Genomic DNA, 25,220 nt, shown 5'->3' with positions numbered 1-25,220 from the left:
CCCTAGCAAACAAGCACCTGGTTAAGTGAAAATAGACCACCTCGGGATAATGATAAAGAAAGACCTGGTCTATGTCAGGGTCCTCTGCCTTCCCTGATCAATTAGGGAGGGAGAAACTCTCCTCACCTATTTGCTCCCCAACAGCCCTGATGCTTCAAATGCCCACTCGGCTCTTTATAAATGAAGGGGAGGTGGAAATAGCCAGCATTTACTGAATGTTCACCCTGCCAGGCAGCACTTTACATACATCACATTATTTATTGCCCAATAAACCAATGAAGTGGGGTGGTTTTTTTAAACCCCATTTTATAAATCAGCGAAAGAACTGAAGTAGAGAGAAAATAAAATCAAGCTACTTACCTTGGCTCTCACGGCTGAGAGAGTGAAGCTGCGCTTGTCACTTGGGTCTCTCTGACTCAGCTGGTGCTCTTAACTCACGGGAGAGTCACAACACTGTCTTCAAGTCTGTGAAGGGCTGTCATATGGAAGAGAGGGTAGGTGTGTTCCGGGGAGCTCCAAGGAGAAAGATTTGACTGTTAGTTGGGAATTACGCTTTCATTGGATCTGCTGCAAATTCCCCAAACAACATGTATATGCATGTCCAACTCTATAGGGATAAGAACATTATAAGAGGAGCAAACGGAACTGCCTCATGTTAGGTGCTGTCCTGAAGGATCTGTGGAATCGGAGAGAACAAGAGGGATACCAGAGGACTAGGAGTGGGCAGTGTCCCAATTTTCTTCAATAAGGAAACTACAGACCAGTATACTGTAAACTCCAGAGCTGTAAGCTTAATGTCAATCCTCAGAGAGATTCTGCTGCAGATTATGAAGCAGGTAATTTATAAGCACTTAGGACATAAGTGGTCAGAGGAGGTACCTCGAGGTACTGGCAAAACTGGACCAATTAGACCAGGTTCCCATATTCACAGCTATTGCAAAGCAAAGAAATGGGGGACTTTGCTGGATTTTGATTTTTCCAAGGAAAGGCATTAAGAAACAAAACAAAACAACCCCAAATTATCATTTCATGAAAAAAAAAAAGCAAGGGCTTTCTCTAAACACGAAAAGAGAAGGCAGTCCTCTCAGAATAAAGGACAGTCGTTTAAATAAATAGATTTCACTTTACAGAACACGGACTACATAGTCCTCGGGCATTCTCATTGCACGGAGGGCTGCTGCAATTTTCCTGAAAGGTGGGCACTTGTCCAAGGACCTGCTTTAGGGAATCATTCAGAGCTAGAATATCAACATAGATAAGATCAAATACCTATAATACAGGAAGGCTCTCTGGCCAGAAGACGGGAGAGCAGAGTTTGACCTTAGCCTAAGTGAAGACACTCACATTAGATAAAGAAAGCGTCTGCAGGAATGAATGTGAGAGAAATAAAAGTGGCCAAGCTCAGATTCAAGCCATGCTGAAACAGGACTTAGCCAACACATCTGACCTATGCCACCCCTTGGACGACGTAGCCCTCATGTCTGATACGTGCCTGATGCCATTAAGTGTTTGGATCACAGACCTGTTTCCGGGTCTCTGATCCGGAAGGATCTCCAAGCAAAATTCAGACCGTAACTCGTCTTCCCAGGCAGAGTTCCTAAAGGCAGATCAATTCAAAACTGGCTCAATACCATGGCCAGAGTAGGGCTCTTTCCACGGCAACCCAAGAAGTGGCTGCCAGCCTTGATCCTGTCCCATCCAACATTTTTATCAATGGCATTAATAAAGGCGTGAACGGAATTCTTACACAATAATTGTAGGGCTGAGAATGGCCACATTCGGCCGAAGAAGTTAGGTTTACATTTTCAATCCCATGGTTTACAATCCATCTCTCCGTATTTGGTCATTTTTTCTCCTGTTCTTTGTTGCCCATGCCCCCAAGTTCCTGCAATTTGTGCTCGTCGTGGAAAATGCTTAGTGAACACATGTGGGCTGGGAGCTCTGTACCTTGCAGAGCAGATGGGGTCCTCCAGACAAACTGCTGGGCATTCATCTCAGCCCTGTCACTTGCCCTGAGATAACCAGTGTCGGGGTTCACTTCCCGGATCAGGAAAGAGGACAAGCTGATATCCTCTTGCAGAATCAGCCCCAGATCCAAGGAGTTTAAATTGGAGTCTGGCCCCATCTGTTGACATTGACCTTGTTCTTGAAGATGAGGGCAAGGCAGTACACAGTACCCCCAAACTTTCCCAAACTGAATTTCGATGAATGTGATCAGGGAACCTCTGTGCCAGCCACCCCCTAAAAGGACTGCTAAAATGCACATGCAGATTTGAGGAGGTTGGGCGGAGGTGGGATGCACCCCACTTTCCAAGAGTCAGACTCAGTAGGTCTGGGGTGGAGCCAAGGAAGCTGCATTTTGACCCAAGTGATTCTGAAACCCTAAAGCTTAAGAACCATTGCCTTAGGGGTACCTGGGTGGCTTAGTCAGTTAGGCATCTGCCTTTGGCTCAGGTCATGATCCTGGGGTCTGGGATCAAGCCCCACATTGGGCTCCCTGCTCAGCAAAGAGCCTGTTTCTCCCTCTCCTCTCTGTTCGTGCTCTCTCTCTCGCTATTTCTGTCTCTCTCTGTCTCTCCCTCTCTCTCTCTCTCTCTCTCTCAAATAAATATATAAAATCTTTAAAAAAATAAAGAACCACTGGCTTGGGGGGGGGGCAGTCATACAGCCTGATTTTTACATACAACAAGCCTGGACTTCAACCCTAGAACTTAATTACCTGGCCTCAGTTTCCTTGTCTGCAAAACAGGGAGAGTAATAGTACCTACCTCAAAGGCTCTTGGAATGTTTTAAACAACAAAACATGTGACAAGTGTCTGGCACCTAGGTGAAGCTCAGTAATCTCCCCTGCTCCTGCTTATTCGTGGGACCTGCTTCTCTGCGTTCACTTTCTGCTCCAGGTGTCAACTGTTCCCTCTTTCTACAGCTCATATTCAAACTCCCCAAGTGCGAGACTCTCATTGGCCCAAATTTAGTCACAACTGTGCTTTTTGGGCCAAGTTCTCATCCTGGGGTCCCTCATAGGCTGCTTGCCAGCCTATAGAGTGACTGCTCCTGGATCAGATGCCCTCTCCTGGCTCAATCAGCTATTGCCAGAAGGAAGCTGGGTCACGTGGTACCAAACATAACCACCTATTCATAAGAAACTGCTATTTCCCCCAGCTAGGGTCTGTGGATGGAAACTCCTTAGGAGGGGCCCGTGGGTGTGGCAGGAATTCTGAGGCTTAGCCCATCCAGTACACCTAGGCTTCTCATTTATCCAGCCTGCCAAAGGAATGAAGCATTCGAGTTCACTGAATTCTGACTTTTCATCTCCATCAGGCCAGGAACACCAGTCTTCAGTCAAAGGGTTGGGGGAGGTGACAAGAACAACGAAAAGCTTAACCCTAAAATGAGACCGTGCATTTCTAGAAGACGTCTTTGAGTTTTTAAAGCACTTTCATATCTATTTCCTCATTGCAGAGCTTGCAAACTGGCGGTCCCAGACTGGGTCTAGACTGCAGACAGATTTTCCTTGACCCATACAATGTTTCTGAGCATATTTTAAAAATTAGTTGCCAACCCTGAAAAAGTCAGGGACTTCCTATAAAGAGCGGGATTTCTGGCTCCTCTGGGGAAAACAGAAAAACTCAGCTCCTCGTTCTGGCAGCAGTCAGCTGGAGCTAAATATGCTTCTTCTGTATGTGAGGCATTGGCTCACCAGTTTGCTTCAGTACCCACCCAGCCACCTCTACTTTTCCACAATGACTTATCTGGCCCCTATAGCCATCTAAAGCCTCAATTGAACCCCATGGACTAGATAGAGAAGGCGGTTAAGAGCACAGATTCTGAAGCTCAACTCTGGGTTAGAATCCCAACTCAATTTTGTACTGGCTTTGGGACCCTGGGCGAGTGATTTAATCTCTCTGGGCCTTGGGATTATGACAGTAATGTCCATATCATAGGGTTATGGGTCTCACTAATTGAGTTTAGGCATACAAACTACTTAAAACAATAATTGGCATGTGCCAAGCACTAAATATTTGTTCCTTTCTTTTAAAAAAAATTTTTATTTATTTGACAGAGAGAGAGAACATGAGCAAGAGAGGAGGGACAGAGGGAGAATGAGAAGAAGACTCCCTGCTGAGCAGAGAGCCCAAAGCGGGGCTCAATTCCAGGACCCCGAGATTATGAGCTCAGCCGAAGGCAGATTCTTAACCAACTGAGCCACCCAGGTGCCCTGTTTGTTTCTTTCATTCATCCACAGTTCCTTACCTGCCTTTCTAACAACTAAGAGATTCCGAAAACTGAAACTTTATGGCAAGTTTATTCAGTGGCAAAATTGGACTCGAATCAACAGGCTATTAATTTATCCCAGTTATAAATATTAATGTATTCAGGCATAGGAGACTGCCCCAGATTCCACTAGGGGTGTTATATAACAGATATGTACCATAGTGCTTTTCTAAAATCAAAAACTCCTGAATTCTAAAAGACACCTAACTGCAAGGACTGGAGACAAGGAATTATGCACCTATGTTATTATTAGTTTGTATACCCACTTGACAGATGGGAAAATGGAGCTACTGAGGGTTAAGCAACTAGCCCAAGTCCCACACCTTGGAAGTAGAAATGATACTGACCCTTAGCATGAAGCCCACAGTGTCTAGTACGATGGTATGCTTCAGGCTTACTATACACATGTTGATGCAGGAAGCTAGTGGCTACTAACTAGGAGGGTCCCCCGAAGAACCAAAAAATGCCACCATCTACTGAGAGTGACAAGCCTGTCCCATAGCATTCTTCTGACTCTTTGCATTAATCTTTACATACACTGTTGTGTTAGGGTTAGGATGGGGATTGTCATTATTTGCATTTTACAGAGGTGGAAGCTAGGGTCCAGAGAAGAGAAGTAACTGCCCCAAGTCACACAGCAGAAATCAGGCCGAGCTGGAATGAAAAACCCAACCTCTGTGCTTTATCTTCTTCGACCCGAGTCAGGTCTATGGAAGACATATGCTAAACTTCCTATATAACTGACCCACTTTCTCTGCAGATCACCCGAAAACTCTCAACATACCTGATGAAAGGAGAGCATCCTGAGATCACAGCAAATACTAAAATGAGATTGTATGTCTGGGTGGAGACCTCATCCTTCTCAGTATCATTGGCAAGGATGTACAGGTGCTGTCTGCTCAGAAGCCAGGGACAGGAGATTGTCCCAATGCCAACAAAGTCACATGGAGAGCCCCCACTATTTGCTCTTCTCTGTTGACTTAAGAAGCTGACATTGACTTACGCCAAAGCCAAAGGCTGAAGGTAATGAAAAAATCTGCTGGAAAGGGAATTCCACCAGTTTTAAAGCATTACCTTAAAGAGACCTTCACCCAGTATCAGTCCCCCTTGTTTGAAATGCAGAAAATAGAGCGCTGTTATTTTAGAGTGTCAGCACATCAGAGACCTGGGATGAAACAAGCAGCCCTGGGACCTGCCACCAGTCCCCTGCCTCCGCACGGATGTGCAAGCTTTCTGACGCTGCCATCAACTCAAGCAAGTTGGCAAAGGGAAGGCAGGCCATGCCCCAGGTGACCTTGTGCCTCTACTAAGCTCATGGCTGGAGTTCCTCCTCCCCCACCCCCCAACAAATCCACACTTTGATCACACACCCACAGAGACCCAGATGTTTCAATTCAGCAATTCTTTTTCAGGTTTCAGCAAGGCATTGGCAGCCTGAGCTATTTTGGGACACTTTCTCTGCTGTGGATGCCACTTTTAGAATACACCAGGAACATGCTAAGAACCTGGAGCGCTCGGTCCCGGACCCATTTTCGGGCTTGCTCGCTCTCCCTTTTTCTGTGGGCTGATCCGTTTGGGGGACAGATGCTCTTGCCAACCTAATCCCAGGAGCCTGACTACCTGGCCCGGCCACACAGGCTCCAAGAGGCACTGTGGCTGCCAGCACCCTCACGGTGAGGGGCACAGAGGTCCCCGGCAGCCTGGAGAGACAGATGTCCTAGGGGGTGGTCTGAGTGTGCATGTGGAGTGAAAAGACACGGGCTGGAGGAGGAGAATGATAAGATTTTCCAAACATCTTATTCTTCCAATCACCACTTCCTAATCTGATGCAAGTGACTCGGCAGGCATTCAAGAGCCTGTGGTCTCCATTTTCCTGCCCTAAAATCCTCTGCACCTGTAAGTACCGGGGCTCACTGCGGCTCACACTGTCTTTTGGGGAGGGGGAAGGGGCAGGGCCCGAGGGAGGTCATCAAAATCTGATTCAGGTGTGGGCAGGCCCATGGCGTTGGAAGAATTCCTGACAATCCCCCCCCCCCCCCACCCTTCGGAACTGCTTCTTAGTTTACAGAATGCAAACACCTCTTTACTCTTTCCCAAACACCCCCCTCCAGGCATGTCAGAAACTTCGCCCATCCTTCAGGGTCTTCTGTTTATCAATGCTGTGCACACTTAATTTCTCATGTTAGACTTAATGGGAGAAGCACACCCCTGGCATTTTAATTTCCTCAATGCCACCACAGCTACTATTGTGGGCACAGCCCCTGCTGGCTTCTCCATTTTTTATGCAGCAATTTGCTAAAATAGTGAAAGATGTGGTAAGAAGGAGGATATAAATGAGAATTTAGAAACTCTTCCATGGTTTAAAAAAAAGGAGGAGCAATGTGGTTCAGCACAGTGAGAAAGGTTGCCACAATGGGGAGGCTTCATGCTCTGCAGTGAAAGGGTCCCTTTTGCTGCCTTCCTATTTTAATGAAAGAGACCAAAATAGCCTACAGGCTCCCCAGGAAAGAAGCATTTCAGATGCTTTTATTTACCACTTTCCTGAGAGGCTGGACTGCCTCTGGCCAGCCTGTCATTCCTGAAGCCATAACAAATGGGGGGGGATGGTATTCAGCCCTTCTGTTGGGGACTGCTCCCTGAATTGCTCTCAAAATGGCCCAGGATAACAGAGCCAGGCCCTAATGCTTACCACCCCCCTTTGACACCAAAACCAAATCATACATAGGCTACAGAATTTGTTTGGAGGCAAGTGTAAGGACTGTCTTTGGTAGGAAGTCATTTGGAAAATGCACTGTGAGCCATCCCAAACTCAGTGTCCTTGTAGGCTTTTGTGATTACTTCCTCAGCCATGAAGTAGGACGGGACAAGGCCAGCAGGTCTTGCTCTGTTATCTCCACATGGCCCCATAGAAGAAATCCTGTCATTGGCATAAGATGATGAAAGGTATAAGATGATCATTAGACCAAGGATGGCTACCTTCGATTTCTCAGGCCGTTAATATGGGTGCTGGAGGAATTAAAATGGGAAATTCACCTTGTGTCCGGTGGAGACCGAATGAGTTCTCAGGCTCTACAAGGAAACTGGCCTCAGGAGGAATTTGGTTTTGCTTTGACTACTGCCTGTTTGTGTGGTCTTTAGTAGCTCATGCAGTTTCTCAGCCCTCCTCCTTCCAAAGAGTTCTGAGAAAAAGATGCTTGAATCATGGAAGTTAATGGTCTGGAAGACTTTTTTGTCGAAGCCTTGAGTGCTGGGTGGGGGGAGGGGGGGCCGCTCTATGTGATGGATTCTGATTATAACCAAAATAATCCAGGTTCTGGCTTGGCAGCCGCCTGCATTTTATATCAACCTTATGGCATTCCAGGAGTATTAAGAACGTTCCCTTGCCCTTCCAAATCTCTCCCCATCCACTCCCAAGGGCTCGAAAATTCTTAAGTACATAATTCTTTGACTTGGGGCTTTGGCATCAGTTAAAATGCCAACCTCTTGGGAGGGTCAATCTGTTAAGCTTTACCTGGATGCATCCCATCCTGACAGCAGCTTACTGAGGCAGAGACTCAGGACTAGGGTAATAAGACAAAGACCCACTTTGTAAAACAGAGGTACACGGAGTAGAAAGACTCCCACATACTAGTGTGGGACAGAAGGTAGGACAGTTCCCCTGCTGGGGCACCCTTGGGCTCTCGAAATGGTTTAAAAAAAAAACTCAGTGCAAAGAATCAAACAAATTGTCACCCCTTAACCCTGGCACTTCTCCAGTCCAGGAGGGTGGGCCTAATTAAGGAAGAGGGAGCACACAGGGAATTAGGCTTTGAGACTCTGCTCCCAGCCTTTCCTCCCTCTGGGGCCAGCATTGAACTTCTACCTCTGGGGATTCATGATAGATAACACTGACTTGCATTGTTCACCAAAAGCTGTAAGGCATTCCCCTATTCCCACATCCTTCCTAGGGCCTAGTGGACAGGGTTTTGGGGGAAGACTACCGGATTTTAAATCCTGGCTATACCACTCCCTAGCTGTGCGGCCTGGGAGCAAGTCATGTAACCTACCTGAGCCTCATCTGTAAAATGGGCACAATAATAGTAGGATCACACAGATAGTGTTCAAATGAGCTGATGCATATAAAGCCCAGCACAGTGTCTGGCACAGAGCAAGTGCTTAACAAAAATAGACAGTGGCTAAGATCCCCAGCTCTCTGCTGTGCACATCATCAGAGAATGGATTAGAGCATCAGATGGTCCTGCACACTGCAGACCTAACACCACTAGTTTTTCAGGGGCTCACCATTTCCTGAAAGTAGCCCTCCACTCCTTTTCCACTGAGTCCCACAAGGTAAGAGTGTCCCCAAGCCTTTCCTCACAATGAGTTCTGCCTTCACTCCATCCCCCCCGCTAACTAAATAGATAGAACCTCTGCTAAGGATTCATGAAATCCTTCCCTGGCCTTCCCCCAACCACACAGTCTGAGCTTCACTGCAGTGAAAGGGACTTATCTCTGGGAGGGCAGGGTCCAGAAGCATGCAGGTCCCAAAGCACTAACAAAAAGGAAAAGAGTTCCACCTAAAACTTTGTCTGGTTCTTGCAAGGCTCAATGCATCTGGAGCATGCAAAGATACCTAGCCACTGCCACTTGCACCAACTATGGCTCCCTGACCCTGTAGCTACTGGCCCACAGCTGCTCTCCCCCCCCACACACACACACCCCTTCTTCTCCCCCTCCCTCCCTCAGGACACTCCCTTGTCTGGGCTCCCCGGTGCAGCAGCTTCAAGAGGCTTTCCTTCACTTCCTCTCTTCTTCTCCCTCCCCACCCACTCCGGAGGTTACAGAATCCACTCTCTTGCAAGGGGTGTGGTGGCAGAAAGAGCTCTGTTTTCTGTGCAGGCATGCCCTCAGCGTGCTCTCTGCATTCTAGTCCTCCTGGCTTCTCCGCTTGGCCGGGGGGAAGGGGAGGATGGACCCCAAGGCATGCCTATGGTTCCTCTAGGATCAGAAGACAGAGAGGACAGAGTCACAGGACTCAGATTCCTGTAACCAGCCCTAGCCTACATGACTCTCTCTGGGAGGACGTGTAAATGCCTTCTGAGTCCCGGACCTTCACTGGTCCAGGTAGTAGCTTCTAAGCTGCTTCACAAAGACCCCGAACAATTTCACGTATCTGGACTGCAGACCTCAATCCGCCTGAGGTGCCAAATGGGCGAGAGCCTTTATCTCAAGGCATTTTGAGCTGGTTGGGGCTATTGATAGTAATAACATCTACCTGGTAGAGTTGCTCTCGTGGAATTAGGAGTTATCTCCTATAACATGTTTAGAACCATGCTGGCCTACACTAAGCATGCAGCAAACATCCACTATTATTGTTACTGTAAATATTACATCTATATGCATAAACAGGGCCTGTAATATTCATGAAGAATAAATGAGTTCTTGCGTATAAAATGTATAGAACCATTATTAGGGTGGTCCCAGGGATTTAACCAAGAAATCCATAGATGTCTTCAGGGCTTCAGGAGAGACAGAGGCTGTTCTGGATACATAGATCTGGGTGGGGAGAAGAGCTGGTCAGGGGTCATGCAGAGGCTCAGAAAGAAGATGGCAGTTTGGGGTCTCTTACAAATTCAGAGTATGACTAAAACTCTCATGCCTAACTTGTTGTTGTGAATTTGTGGGATTATGGGATTTGGTTATGGGGCCTGCCTGGCCTAATTAAAGTTTTAGGACTCCTAGGAGACCGACTGTGGTTCATACAGACTGGGTCTTTAGAAATGCCTCATGAATGTACTCCTGGCTCCTTCGCACTGAAGACTCAGTTGTGTACACTGAATGTTCTGGAGGTCATTGTGTAGCTGTGGTATTTGTTCTGTCCCAAATGCCCAGTCATCAACGCATTGGATTGCATTGGAAGACACCCCCCACCTCCACCCACCGCCAAGAATTCAAAGCTCATGGCCCCTGTGTGGACATGGGTTCTGCACACGAAACACCTCCCTTTGCCCTGGAAAGTGGCCACTGCTCCTGAGGGGAAGGGATGATGTTTCTGAGGGCACCTGGAAAAAACATATCTTGTCACCCCAGGCTGGTGTTCCCCACCAAACACCTGGCTCTGGCCCTAGCCTTTGCCCTGGGGGAGTAAATGGGAGAAGAGACACTCCATCTGGTCCTATGGGGTCAACCAGTGCCACTTGGACCCTGGTGTCATCTCTGCCTCCATCTCCCATCCCGCTTCCTTCTGGACATGTCCACTTGCAAGCCTCACTGCGTCCGTGTCCAAGCTGAGCTTGTCACCTGTCTCCACTCATTATTTGGCCAACTAAAAGTCTGTATTCCCCATCTTGGTTAACAATATCGCCACAGACCCAAGCTGCCATCTCAGGGTCATTGTCACATTCTCAGTCTCCTTGACCTTCCAAGACACCCAGCCCTGTGATTTCTCCCTGTGGACACGTCCCTGGAGTGGCCCCTCTTCTCTGCTTCCACTACCACAGTCCTGGTCCAGAGCACTTGACACCTCTTGTGAGGACCTTGCGATGGGCTTCCAATGGGTCTACTTGATTTTGTCTTCTCTCCCTTCCAGTCCTTCCACACTCTGGCACCCAGAAAAAAAATGTTGTTTTCCTGGTCTGTCATTCTTCTTCCTTAATAAATACCTTTGATGGCTCCCTATTGCTCACAGAACAAAGTGCAAAAACTCAGCTTGGCCAACAAAGCCCTGGACAAGCTGATCCCAACCACCTTTTCCACTCCCTTCCAACTGCTGCCAACTGTGCATCCCACACCAGGTGCCCCACCATTCAGAACATGAACCTTCACACAAATACTGTTCCCTCTGCCCGGAATGTTTTTCTCCACCTCCACTGCTCCTCCTGGAAAAACCCTCCATCCCCCTGGATCCAGCTCTAACGTCCTTCATCTGTGATGCTTCCCCAACTTCCCCAGATACTGGGTCATTCACCATTGGTGCCCCCATGCTATGTTTCTCAGCTACGGCACCTATTGGACTACGAGTACTGTGTGTCTTTGTCTCTCCTATTATATGGAAATATCCCCAAAGGCTGCCTGGGACCATATTGGGTTCCCTTTTGGATTCTCAGTGTTCCCCAGGCTTGCATATGCTAAGCGGCTGGTTTCCTCATTTGTAAGCTGCAGATGAGAATAATAGCTGCTACTTCCTAGAGTTGGAAGGATTACATGAGATCATGTATTTAATATTTTTGCAGATAATGACAAGGAAGATGTTGATGATAGGAAGGAAGAATGATTAGTATTCATTCAGTGCTCTCTAGGGGGCTATACACCATCCTAAACTCTGCGTGGATGAATCAGCTAAACCGATGAGTTAATCCATGGAAACTGATAGATTGATTGTGTGTATGTGTGTATCCATATGTACTACAAACATCATACAGATGACATATATTATAACCTATGTACTCCACCCTGTACCTGACACTTAATGGGGACTCTGGTTTTCCTTTCTTTCCCCATCTTTCCAACCTTTATCATTAGCCCTCACTACCCATCACCCTCCCCCAGGGCTGCAGTAGGAGAGAGGTGAATACAGAAGTTGTCACTTTCTTTGAGGACAGGGGCCATGCTGTACCCTGTTTGAGGCCCACATAAGCGCTGGCATGATAGGAGGCACGTGTATTAGGCTCTCAATTAGCTCTTAGGCTGGGCTCAGCTGAAGAGGTCCTAGTTTTCATCAATCGCTGAGGCAGGTCTTTGAGTCACGGCTGGCAGGTTCTCAAGCGCACAGAGAGAGCAGCAGCCAGAGCCAAGGAGTAGAAGCCCTTCTGGCAGCACCCTGCTGGGGATGGGGTACCAGGCCCAGAGGCTGACAGCCTACATTCTAGATGCAGCTCTGCCACCTACCAGCCTGATGACCCCATGCTGATCGCCCTGCTTGCCTGCGCCCCAGGGTCCTCACCTATAAAACGCTGCCCCTCGGGGCTGTCTGAGGGTGCATGGCATGACAGCTGTGAAAGCTCTTTGCCAGAAGGTTGTGCAGAAGTGCGGTGTTGCTAATTTCAAGTGCCAGGACTTCACTCAGTAGAAAACATTTAGGAAGTGGGGATGGAGGAAGAGAGCAGGGGCTTGCGTATCCAGGACATATGGGGGCCTATATTTGTTGTCCTCCCGCTTAGCAGCATTAGTGATTCAAGCTGGTGCTGCCTGCGGAACACTCTGTCCTTCGAGTTCCTCAGGGACAGGAGAGATTGCAGAGCAGCATGGCTTAAGCCAGCGCACAATACTTTGAAAAATAGAGTGATAACGATGAGGCGCCACGCACACAGGTTCACACGCGCGCATTCACACTCCTGACGGCCCCTGATGCAGCCACGCCACAGCAGCTGGAGCTAATTACAGACAACAGCTCCTTCTCCAGCTCTTTTTCTTGAAACTCTCCACCAACCCCTACCCCCATCCCCAGCACCCACCCCTGGGGATTGCCTGAGCTCTAAGAAGGGGTTTCACTGGCGCCACCCTCACCACCTAGAAAGAGAACATGGGGGGGCGGAGGGTAGAGGCATGTAGGTGTATGAAGCCACCATGTGGCTCCCTGTCTTGTGGGGGTGGGTGGGAAGGAGGGGGTGAAGTGGGCTAGGGGGGCCAGGGGTGGGGAGCTGGCTGGGATACAGATGCAGCTTTGTGTTAACAGATGTGCTCTCCTGGCAAGAGAGAGCCCAGGCACTCAGCTCCTCCCTCCTTCCTTCATCTGAATCTATCCAGGGATCCCCTCTTAACCCTTCTCCTTCTTCAATCCTCTGCTTCCTCTTCAAACTCTGTATCTGGAAAAAAGCTCAAGAAATGCTGAATGGAGGGATGGATGAATACATGAACCCTCCTCAAACCCGTACTCCTCCCAAGCCCTGTTCCTACCTCACAGACCACAAGAACCCTGCAAGCCCTTTCCCCTGCTTTGATTTCCAGATACTCCCCCTGGACAGTTTCAACTCTCCCCTATATGCTCCTGATCTTTGTATTGCTCTTTCCAGCCCAGACCTCGCCAGCTGCCCGAATATCCCTCACACTCCTCAAACCCAACATGACCCATATTCAATTTGTCAGCAATGACATCCCAGGGGAGGTTTCTAACTGTGTGCGAGTCCCAGTCTGCTGAGGGGCCATGGGAGGAGGGGGGGAGGACTTGCTGTATGCCCCCTAGCAGGCTAGGGACAATGTGCACGTTAGCACAGTCATGGGGCAGACTCCCAATCCTAGGGCCTGTCTTCATGCTAGGATAGCCAAGTACTTCCCTTCACCCTTATAATAGTCACCTCCCACCCATAGGGAAAGCAAACTTGGGAACTCAGGCAGCTAACTGCCCAATCTGGGCTTTTAAGATCCTGGTTACCATTCCTCTTCATTCTGGAACCCTGTCCCCAAGCCCACCATAACCCTGCCACCCCACCTCACCCCCACCCCCCACCAGATAAATATTGAACCAAGATTAGTGGAAACTGGGGATTTCATTCCATCAGAGGAGCACTTCAGGGAAGACCTAGAATGTTTACCGAGAGTCCACACTAGAATTCTTTCCTCGTCTTGGCAAGGATAAGAGCAAATAAAGCCCCCCTTTCCTATAAGCCCTCCTGCATTTGGACAACAGCCAAAGGAATGGGTTACAAACACAGTGGCCTTTGGTTCCTAACAGCCTTGGGGCCTGTGAAGGCAGGATCCAAATTTCTTCCTTCATTCCCAGCGGTCCTGAGTGCCATACACCACGACAAATGCAAGGTGTCATTATACCACTGTAGTATAGCCACATCTAGGCATTTTCAGATTTTAAAGCAAAGTAAAAGCTCTATCACCGATTCCAGACTGACACACAAGACATGAAGTAATTTATTTAAGGCACACATGTATAATTTCAAAACATTCATTTGTTCAGTCAGCACAGGTATATTAAGCACATCAAAGAGCCATAATCCATGGATTCTGCCTTCAGACAGCCCTTGTTCTAGTTGAGGGGAGAAAAACCATATGCAAGGGTTAAATGACAATCCAGGACCATGCCAAGTCTCAAGCATGCGTCGTGTGGTTCTTGCAGTCCCTTTGGCAGTAAATCTTTTTGCCCTACTGCTACTATCACTACTGTTGTGCTCTTCTCCGATATAGGATGGTGGTGGATATATCTCTAGGGTACCTGGGTTCATAGCTGAGTTCCATCATTCCTTAGCTATGTGAACTTGGCCAAGTTACTCAGCCCCTCTGAGCCCGGTGCCTCTTCTGTAGAATGAGGACAATAACAGCACCTCTCTACAGAGTTGTAGAGAGAATAAAATGAGCTAATACACATGGCACAGTTAGACCAATACCTGGCACCTTATAAGAACTCAATGACGCTTAGTCAGTGTAGCGTCTGCCTTCAGCTCAGGTCATGATCTCAAGGTCCTGGGATCGAGCCCCTCATCAGGCTCTCTGCTTAGCCAGGAGTATGCTTCTCCCTCTCTCTCTGTGCCTCCCCCATCATGCTCTTTCTCTCTCTCAAATGAACAAATAAAATCTTAAAAAAAAAAAAAGAACTCAAGAAATGTTAGCATTTACCTACTATCCTTTGTTACCTCCAGAGGTCACGATTCTTATTGGGCTTCCAAAGGAAGCTCATGGATGTCTTATTCACTCATCCATTTAATCAATAAATATATGTTGAGCATCTACAAGTCCCTGAGCTAAGACCAGTTTATATTTTTAAGGATTTTATTTATTTATTCATGAGAGACACTGAGAGAAAGGCAGAGACATAGGCAGAGGAAGAAGCAGGCTCCCTGCAGGGAGCCTGATGCAGAACTCAATCCCAGGACCCCGGAATCACGACCTGAGCTAAAGGCAGATGATCAACCACTGAGCCACCCAGGCGTCCCTAAGCCCAGTTTATATAGGTAAATAACACATGGCTCCTACCTGTGAGACTAAATAGTGGCCTGGAGCATCTGGAAGAAGCAAACAAATCCTCCCTAAAGGAACACACCATCCATCAGTTTTAATCGGATTACCATGGATAAAGTGTGGCCAAACATGAACTCATAATCCAAAATTACAAAGCACACAATGAAGCCAGAAACAACCAAAGCAGTATTAGATCCTCACAGATTCAGATATTGCAGTTTTGTGATAGAACTTTTTTTTAAGTTTGGAAGTATTTTTTAAAAAAAGCAAAATACTTTGAAAACATAAACAAAGAACAAGACACTGGCAGAACAAAGTGACCCTTTCTATGTTACACAGCTAATAACGAGGGATTCGAGTCAGGTTTTTAGTGTCTAGTATCCTTTTGGCAGCCTTGCTGCACTAGGTCCATACAAACAACAAAGATGAACACAGTCGAGTCCCTGGCCTCAGGTAGATTAAAATCCAATAGTGAGCCATGGCTCTGCACATATAAAAATAGCCCCTGAAATTAGTCTGTGTGGCAGAAAGTGCTGTGGTCTGGAATGACAGGAGGCGAGACAGGGACAACAGGTCCTTGAAGGACAGAGAAGTGTATCTGTGGGAAAAGGAGCTTTGATTTGGTGAGGAAGGCAGAGGAGACGGGGCACTATTTATTCTGACCAACATCATGGAGAAAATGATCCTATAGAGCAGTTCAGGGAACAGTGAGTTCATTTGGCTAGCATGCTGGATGCATGCAGGGACAGGCCTGTGCCAACACACAAGACCTGGCACTCGCAAGGGTCCCATGCTAATGCGCTGCTGTCACTGTTTTGAAAGTCTTAATAACTTTTGAACACAGGGCTTCACATTTCCACTTTGCACCAGGGCCTGAAAATGTTGTAACCAGTCCTGTATCAAGGAGCAGGGGGTGGGGTGGGGTGGGTGGGTGATAGCTGGAAAAGCAGGGGCGAGGCACTCTTGGGAAGGACCTTGAATGATCTTTGTTTTGCAGACAGTGAGGAATCACTGAATGTGTTTGAGTACGGGAGGGACATAGTGAATGTGGTTTTTAGGAAACCACATGGTGGATGCAATACAGGGGGATCAGAGAAAGAAGAGGTGGGGCTTAATTAGGAGACTATTGCAATAAAGCAATGGGGAGCCTAGACAGGAATAGTGGCAGAAGACATGGAGAAGAAAAGAGTCTTCACATAATTTAGTTGTCCATTCTACAGGTTTTTAACTGAGGATCGGACACGTGCTGAGCATTGTGCTAGGGGCTGAGATTGAGGGATGCCCAAGACTCCACCCCTGACCTCAAGCTGCTCACAGTGATGGAGGCAGTTAAGTAAACAGACCGTGACAGCCCCACATGCTTTGGGCTAGAATCAGATTACATTAAGGGTGCAGAGGCAGACAACTGAACAGAGGATAACAAGATGGTGTGGCAGGTGCTATGCCATAGATGCTGTGGGAGTATGGAGAAGAGTCATCTAACCCAGATTGGAAAGGTCAGGGAAGTCGCTTCCCCACAGGTGTCTTCTGAACTATGTGTAGTCGAAGAGAAGACATCAGCTAAGTGAAGAGAGGGAGAGAGGGGAGGACCAGCTAATGAGAGAGATGGTGCAAACGCACAGAGGTAAGAGACTGTCTCTGGTCTCAGAGAGTTGTAAATGATGCCCTCTGATTCCCTTACAGCCTGAGCACCTTCTCTAGGAGCAGGGGAAGATGGGAGTAAAGAGGTTACAAGTGCCAAGCTGAAGAATCGGGACTTCATCCTATAGAGCAGTAGTTCTCAGCCTCGACTACACATTGCATCACTTGGGGGAGATTTAAGAAACATTGATGACTAGATCCCACACCCAAGGATTCAGATTTAATAACTCTGTGGGGGAGGCACTGGGATTTTTTTTGAGGCACTGAAATTTTTTAAAAGCTCCTCCAGCTTACTCTAGACCATGACTTTAGGGTGGGAGTTCTCACATTTGAGTGCTATTAGAATCACCTGGAAGCCTTGTTAAACACAAACTGGGGGAGCACTCTCAGAGTTTCTGACTCAGTAGGTCTCTAACAACTACCTACTCTTTTTTTTAATAAATTAATTTTTATTGGTGTTCAATTTACCAACATACAGAATAACACCCAGTGCTCATCCTGTCAAGTGTCCCCCTCAGTGCCCGTCACCCATTCCCCCCCACCCCCCACCCTCCTCCCCTTCCACCACCCCTAGTTCGTTTCCCAGAGTTAGGAGTCTTTATGTTCTGTCTCCCTTCCTGATATTTCCCACACATTTCTTCTCCCTTCCTTTATATTCCCTTTCACTATTATTTATATTCCCCAAATGAATGAGAACATACACTGTTTGTCCTTCTCCGATTGACTTACTGCACTCAGCATAATACCCTCCAGTTCCATCCACGTTGAAGCAAATGGTGGGAACTACCTACTCTAACGCATTCTCAGAGATGCTGTTGCCGCCAAGCCCCAGGACCACACTTTGAGAGCCTCTAGTCTCTCCTGTGAAGCTGGTTATACTTAAGGGAGTGTGTGTGTGTGTGTGTCTGTGTGTGTGTGTGTGTGTGTGTGTGAAAATTATTTGATTTGCATCTTTAAAAGATCACTCAGGCCACTTTGGGGAGAATGGTCACAGAAGCGGGGGATGAAAGGTTTAAGCAAACAAACAGGAAGTTATTGAAGGAGTCACGTCAAGAGAAGACAGTGAGAGTCCTGAACCAAAGAAATAGCAGAAGAGCTGGAGAAAATAGCTCAAATTTGAGGAATGGTTAGGAGGATTTCACAGGACTTAGTGACTAACTGAATGCAAAGGTGAGAAATAAGGTGGGAAGGACAACTCTCCGGTTTTCGCCCGAGGGAACTGGTGATTCTGACTGAGCTGGCCATGCTGGTTACCATAATCGAAAGTTAAACATGTTACCAGACTTGGGGTGGGAAGTGGGGGAGGACGGCATCCCTGTCCTCAAATCTCATAGCTGTAGCCTCGAGGAGTTCAACAGTAATATCCCATTGTCCATTCAACCTCTCCTTTCAGCACCATGGGTCCTCACCTCTACCCTAATCTACATGGGATTCTCTTCAAAATACCTGGAAGGGAAAAGGCAGATGGGGATCACCCTAATGTGATGACCAGCCACCTGAGCCCCAGGTCCAGGGCCAGCACTTCTGCTCTTACCCCAGGTGGGTTTATTTCATTCATTTGTCGTTGTAACATTTGGAGGGCTGCTGCCTGGAGGGTTTGTGAAATATTCAGAGGCCATGTTTCAGGTGCAGGTGAAGAATGTACAACCCGCTCTTCTATAACCAGGAAAACAAATGCAACTAAAAAGGGGACCTGCAAAGACATTCATTCTGCATGGATTTAAAATGTGTATAGATGAGCAATTTCCCAGCGCATCATCAGTCGTGACTACATGGAAGTCTCCTCCGTGGGCAAGTAGGCTGCCAGCAATCAGCAGGACCAGCAGGATGATAGATGGGATAATTGTCCATTAGAGTACAGATAACTTTGGTACCGTGGGAGGGTTCGACAGGAGACAGACATGATAGATGGAAAAACAGTTAGCTAAAGTGATAAGGAGTCGCAGCTCCATTCCTGGTAGTAACCGTTCCCTGCCTGAATCAATGATTAATCAAAGGCACATTCTCATTTGAAAGTCTTGGTTCACCGGTGCACAAACCGTGCCCCCCCACACTTTGGGTTCAATTTAATAGCGTCATTAAAACCCGCTGTTCAAAAAAACTCAAATCACTTTTCCCCAGAAGAAATCATGCCACATTAGAGAGTGCTTTTGTGAACTCATGGGCAGCAACCACGTAGGGGGTGTGCCTGTGTTTAAATGTTTAACATTTGAATCCTCGATGCCTAGCACAGGGGCTGACACATACAGAGCACTCAATAAATGTTTGTTAAAGTCAAGTGAAATGAATTAATACATTTGTCCATTCATTCATCTGTTTATTCCTTCAACAGACATTCATTAAATACGGGAATTAAGAGCTCTGGCCTGGGAACCAGATGCTTCAGGCTTCAAATTCCAGTTCCAACCAGCTGGATGAACTTGGGCACGTTACTTAGCCTCTTGGAGCCTGATGGCTTCCTGTGCAAAGTGGGAGAAACAATAGCTCTCGCTCTCAGAGGGCTGCGCGAGGGGGCAATTGAGTGAATGGACGTAGGTGTTCAGCACAGGGCCTGGCCCCCTAGTAAGTGCTCACTAAAGGGCAACTATAATTATCATAATTATCATCGTGTTGGAGGTATGAGCCTAGGCCTTTGTCGAGTAACTAGGTCCGTAGAAGAGGTACAGCATCTCTCAAGTAATGGCAAGGCTGTTGGCCAAAGCTGCTTTTCATTAAAATGGTTATTTATGGTTCCCAGCCCAGAGCCCTACTGCCCTAGGCCTGCCGGTCCTGGCCTGGTGCCCTCCCATGGTGACCCTGGCTGTCTCTAGGTGGGCTGTGCTCTGAAAGAAGCCTGAGACGTTGTGGAGAGGAAAGATACAGAGGAAGGTGAGGGCTGGCAGGGATCCAGTTACCCATGACCCAGCACCCTGTCATTGGGAGCTTCCTCGGGTATCTTCCTGCACTTTCGTATAGCTCTTCCTGGCAACATTTCTATGCACTAGTTGCTATTTCTAACGTTTATCCTCTTGGCTCCATGGAACAAGATTGTCCTTGATTTTGATTTTAATTTTTCAGGCAACCAAATAGACAACACTTGACTTGGGAGTTCAGTCAGAAGCTAAGGGAGGCCATACCACTTAGTGGCTATGAGACGGTTCTGGGCATACAGACAGCTGGCCACCAAAAAGCTGTGTGACCTAGGGCATACTACTAACATCTCTGAGCCTTGGCTGTCAGAAAGGGAAAGTGAGAATAACAGTTGCCCCCTTCCCCTCTCTGAGCCTCTGTTTCTACATCTGAGACCCCAAAATAGGAGTCGCAGCCTTCATTTGTTTTTTATATTTTTTAAAGATTCTATTTATTCATAGAAACACAGAGAGACTGGCAGAGACATAGGCAGAAGGAGAAGCAGGCTCCCCGAAAGGAGCCTGATGCAGGACTTGATCGCAGGATCCCAGGTTCATGCCCTGAGCCGAAGGCAGATGCTCAACTGCTGAGCCACCCAGGCGTCCTGCAGCCCCCATTTATTGAGCACTTTCCTGTAGCCAGCTACAGTAGTGGCAAGTCTTTTCGCACCTTATTCTCAGAACTAAAAAAAGCCTGCCTCTTTGAAACCCTTCACAGACCCCTGTTCAGACAAAGTCTGCTAGATTCATTCCAGGTCATGCTTGGTTTTTACACCAAGTAAATCTGAGACGTTGAAAGGTATGCTTTCCATTATCTGTCCACCTGGAAATTCTGACGAGCTACTTCAGGGGAGGAGCTATGGGTCATTCATCTAATATGTGCTCAATAAACATTGAGTGGGTGCTGGGAGCTGAGCCACCATCAATAACCTACGTGAATCACGCATGCCTCACACCTCCCGTGTTGCACTGCATGCCGCACAGGACAGTGGAATAGGAGCATCAGACTCCTCTAGGTGTAGGTTTGAACTCTATACTTGGTGGCTGGGTGTAAAGCACCTACCAGTGCTGGAGAAAATGTGGGGCTAGATAAACAGCGACAGTATTAATAATAATCACAGCAGCATCAGTAACCATAGTAACAAACAGCAGTAGTAATAATAACTAGTAGCAAACTGCAAAGCAGGAAGAAGACTTCTCTAAGGATTACCTTTGTTCTAAAGGGCTCTGTGGGGCCAGAAATATGCAATGTGGGGTAAGTATGGTGCAGATGACTTATGTCAGCCCGGGTGTGACTCCCAGCTGCCCATGTGTCCATTGTGTGATCATACCTTATGCTCCTTGAGTCCCAGTCTCCTCATCAAGTACAATTAAGATAATGATGGTACCTGCCTCACAGCTTTGTGCCAAGGATGATGTGAGATATGGTCTGCAAAGCATACCTCACAGGTCCAGAAAAGGAGGCGATAACTCCTAATAAGAGCTAGCTGGTTGAATGCTCAACCACCTGTCTCTGACCATGTCACAGCTGACGTCAAATGCTGTGTCTCTGCTAATGAAAATCAAGCATATTTGCATTTATCAACAGGTATTAATGATGGCAGGACATTTTATTTCCGAGATAGGAAATATGAATGCCACAGAGCAAAGCATTCCTCGCGGATGCGGAGAAAGAAGCCACTGTTTCACAGAGTACCCACCTAGTAGCCAGAGCTCAGAGTCCTTCGGGGTCTGTGACTTTTTAACCCTCTCACTAAGGGTTGAAAAGGATGACTCTAACACATACAGTGTAGTGGATCATGTCACCACCTCCCAACTGGGTCAGAACAGCTGTGCCAGTAATAAAGAAGCCCAAAGAGAAAACCTGAGTCAAAGTAATTGCAAACTCATCATGGAGGTGACCTTACCGGGCTGACCTTTCACTCTTGGCCCCGGTGTGGCCTGCCACACTGGAGAACCTCTCAAGGTGTGCAGTTGACCCTAGTGGAGGAATCTGGTGTCACAATGTCACCATTTGTCCCCTCTCCTCTTTAGGAGTAGACGGGAGACCAAACATGATGGGGTAGGATCAGCTCCCTGCCTAGGATACAAAAGCGGCCTTCTCCCCCTTTCTGGAGTCCCCCCACTGCCCCAACCATCTCCATTCTTGTTTAGACATGCACAGAGAATAGCATTCAGGCTTCCTGCATTCTCTAACTTTTTTTACTGTTTGGATTGGCTGTTCGCCAAGGCAACTGAAGAGCATTTTCAAAGAGCAGGGGAGTCTGGGGAAGATCTCTTATCTTCTCCAATAATTTACCTCCCTGCAAATTATAGCAGGCAGAGACCCCCTTGGAAAAAGCTTATAAGTACTCCCAGGGGCTTCCAAAATAAAGTCCCTATAAGATGCTCAACAAAGCGGTCATTTTCAAGGGAAAAGGTATGGTATGGTATGGTATGGTATGGTATGGTATGGTATGGTATGGTATGGTATGGTATCGTATTGTATCGTATCGTATCGTATAGTATGGTAGCTGCTCTTCCGAAATTTGAGAAGTGACATGCAGGTTATGTTTCTGATGTGAAAACTTCTCTGTGTTCCTTGTAAGCCACTGTGTGATATGTGACATCACAGCCATGGGTGTGAAACATCTGGTTCTAACCAGAACATGGGTGATTTGCTCACAATTGGGAAGGGCAGGTAAATATGGCTTTTCCTCCTGGTCTTGTATCTGGCCCAGACATGCAAATTCCTGTCTGCAAACTCATTCTTCCTGCCAGAATTCAATAGGTTAATGTCAGCAACCAGCAGAGGTCCACCCTCAGTTATAGCGAATGCCGCATGTCAACAGGTAATGACAACAGAAGGCTGCCAGAGAAGGGAGCCAAGCTCATCGGAGCGGCAGGTGATCTGGCTTGCCAGTAAGACCAGGACAGAACAAGTCCTGGTCCAGGGCCATTGTTGGATGTGTAGAGAGCAGAAACAGAAAAAAGTTGGATGGGTAAAGAAGCTGACAAACATTTGTTGAGCACTTGCTGTCTGCCAGGCACCATGCCAGGTTGGGATATGGTCTCTCGTTTAGTCCCAGCAAGAGCCCCATTTTACAGAAGGGAAACTGCATCTCTAAGGGAAAGATGGATCAAAAGCAGGAACAAGGAAGAGCACATATACCAAAGTGTCCAGAAGGCAAGGGACTTACTTGGTATCCGTTGCCAAGAAACATTCAGGAACCTGAGCTCTTTGTAGTCATGGTGGTAGGGATTGGGAGATTTGCATCTAAGCACTCCATCTCTTTAGCTGACTCTCTTTTTGGGTTGGCTCTGCCTGTCACACCTCGAGCTGGCTGTTAAGGGCTGGTTTGACGGGGACTGGGATCAGAAGAGGGGCGCCTGGCTGGCTCAGTCAGTGGAATGTGTGACTCTTAATCTCGGGTTGTGAGTTTGAGCCCCACATTGGGTGTATAGATTACTTAAAAAAATTTTTTAAATATTTTTTAAAAAGAGGGCTAGGGGCACTTGGATGGCTCAGTCAGTTGAGCATCCAACTCCTGATTTTAGCTCAGATCATGGTCTCAGGATCGTGGGATCGAGTCCCGTATCATTGGCATGGAGTCCGCTTGGGATTCTCTCTCTCTCTCTCCCTTGGCCTGCTCCCTGCTCTCTCTCTCACACACACAAAATAAATAAATAAAATATTTTTTTTAAAAAAAAGAGGGATAGACAGGTGTCTGTACTAGCTTTCTCCAATGAATATATTAATGGCCACATGCCATTAAACCCCAGCTAGCATTCTGGTAGGAAAAGAGGATCGAGGAGTTGCAATAGAAAACTTCATGCTCTGTTTATACTGCCATAATCAATGCTAATCATTTCTGTGTTTGGAAATAAGATGTTCTGCCATCATTAATACCTGTTGATAGATGCAAATATGCTTGAATTTCATTAGCAGGGACCCACGCTTAAGCATACTGATAGCTTCAATAAAAAAAACAGGTCCTACTGAAACACACAATGGAAGTCGCAACAGAATTCTGAATCATAAATGTCTAAATAGTCTTCCCTCATAGATGACATTAGCCCTTGTTTGTTCTTGAGCCAAAACTGTCCTTGGCTCTGATTAGCAGTTAGCAAACAAATGCCACTGTATTACGGCATCCTACCACTAGAGTGTACAACTCCCACACTCATGGAAAGCAGGCCTCTCTCACCTTCAGACCACTGTGCCTACAAGCAGAACAGTCCAAGTACACGGAAAGAGTTAGGTCCTGCTTGGTCCTTTGAAGGGCTGGAAAACATTTTAAATATGACATACGTCAGAGCCATCCATTTACACTGATTGGGCTGTGAAACGAAGTCCAAGGGGTCGGATAAGAACCTCAAACAATGACAACACAGTTGCATTCCCAGCTGTGTGAAATGACCAGCATATCATGATTGCCTTTTCACGCCAATGTCAATGACATAATCCTAACAGGCTTGCAGCTCTCTCACTGGTGTAATAAAACAATGACCCAATTATTTTGGAGGGCTAAAGCAGCAGATGTGATGACTGGGTATGTTGTGCAGGGCACTGTGTGTGTGATAGATGGGGCACAGTAGGGCAGCAAACTGTGCGCCGAGGATTTGAAACCTGCCTCCCTAGCCAAAACTCCTGCCATTCATCTGGCCGGAAAAAAATAAAGCCATTCAGTATGAAAGTTCCCACTTGTTCTCATGACGGAGGCCAGTTGGGAAAATGTGGTGCAGTGCTGATTGAAGCAAATTCTGTTTAAAAAACCAGCCTGTTTGTGGGTATTTGTTTATTTATAACTACTCCCCTCCTCCCCCACACCCTGCCTCCTTCTGCAAAGGATTTGAGATGGGATTTGAACACTGAAAGTTTGTTTAAGTCCTAAACAGGTCCAGCTACTTTTTTTTACATTGACGACAAAAATGAAACCTTTTGAATCAAGTGCCTTGCTCTATACACACTGCCCTGGTTTTCCCAGAGCTGGTCCTCCCTGTAGCCTATGGTAAGACGGACCTCTTGCTCCAGAATATCCTCATCTCCACTGCTGTGTTTTAACATAAACCAGGGAAATAAACATGAGCCCAGAAGCCTGAAAATAAAGGAACATGGATTCCCTCCCTCACTCTCTCCTTTATTCATTCACGGACAAATATTGATCGGTACCTATTCTGGAATAAGTGCTCAGCCAGGCACAGGGGAAGCAAAAATGAAAAAGACCCAGTTCTTGCATTTGAGAAGCTCACAGTCTAGTGAGAAGGGGAGATAAATAAACAAGCCTGTGCACTGCAGTGTGATTAGTGCTTCAGGAGAGGTATATTAGGGACTGTAGGTTATCAAAAGGGTCTCAGAGGGCATGGGTGACTTAGTGCACCAGCTCAGACTCAGGCTGCCTCTCATTCAACTCTTGGTCCTGCCTCTCACTGGCTGTGTGACCTTGGGCATGTGACCTCACATCTCGGGGCCTCAATTCCCTCATCTGTAAAATGGGGCTAATAATAGAACCCATGTCTTTGGGTTATCACGAGAATTAAATGAGATAAACT

The 25,220-nt window shown here is 47.1% G+C and overlaps 1 protein-coding gene across 2 annotated transcripts in view; it reads right to left on the bottom strand.

Annotated features, from left to right (window-relative positions):
- RTL9 (retrotransposon Gag like 9) overlaps positions 1–25,220 on the bottom strand; it is a 48,766-nt gene that overhangs the window by 10,656 nt on the left and 12,890 nt on the right. For both annotated transcript variants that reach the window (XM_072743862.1, XM_026014922.2), the window contains one exon: positions 361–513. The gene's annotated coding sequence lies outside the window, so the exon portion shown is untranslated. The remainder of the gene's footprint in view (positions 1–360; positions 514–25,220) is intronic.

This window comes from Vulpes vulpes, chromosome X (genome assembly GCF_048418805.1).
Source record: "Vulpes vulpes isolate BD-2025 chromosome X, VulVul3, whole genome shotgun sequence".
Taxonomy (NCBI): domain Eukaryota; kingdom Metazoa; phylum Chordata; class Mammalia; order Carnivora; family Canidae; genus Vulpes; species Vulpes vulpes.
This window is presented reverse-complemented; position numbering and strand designations above follow the sequence as displayed.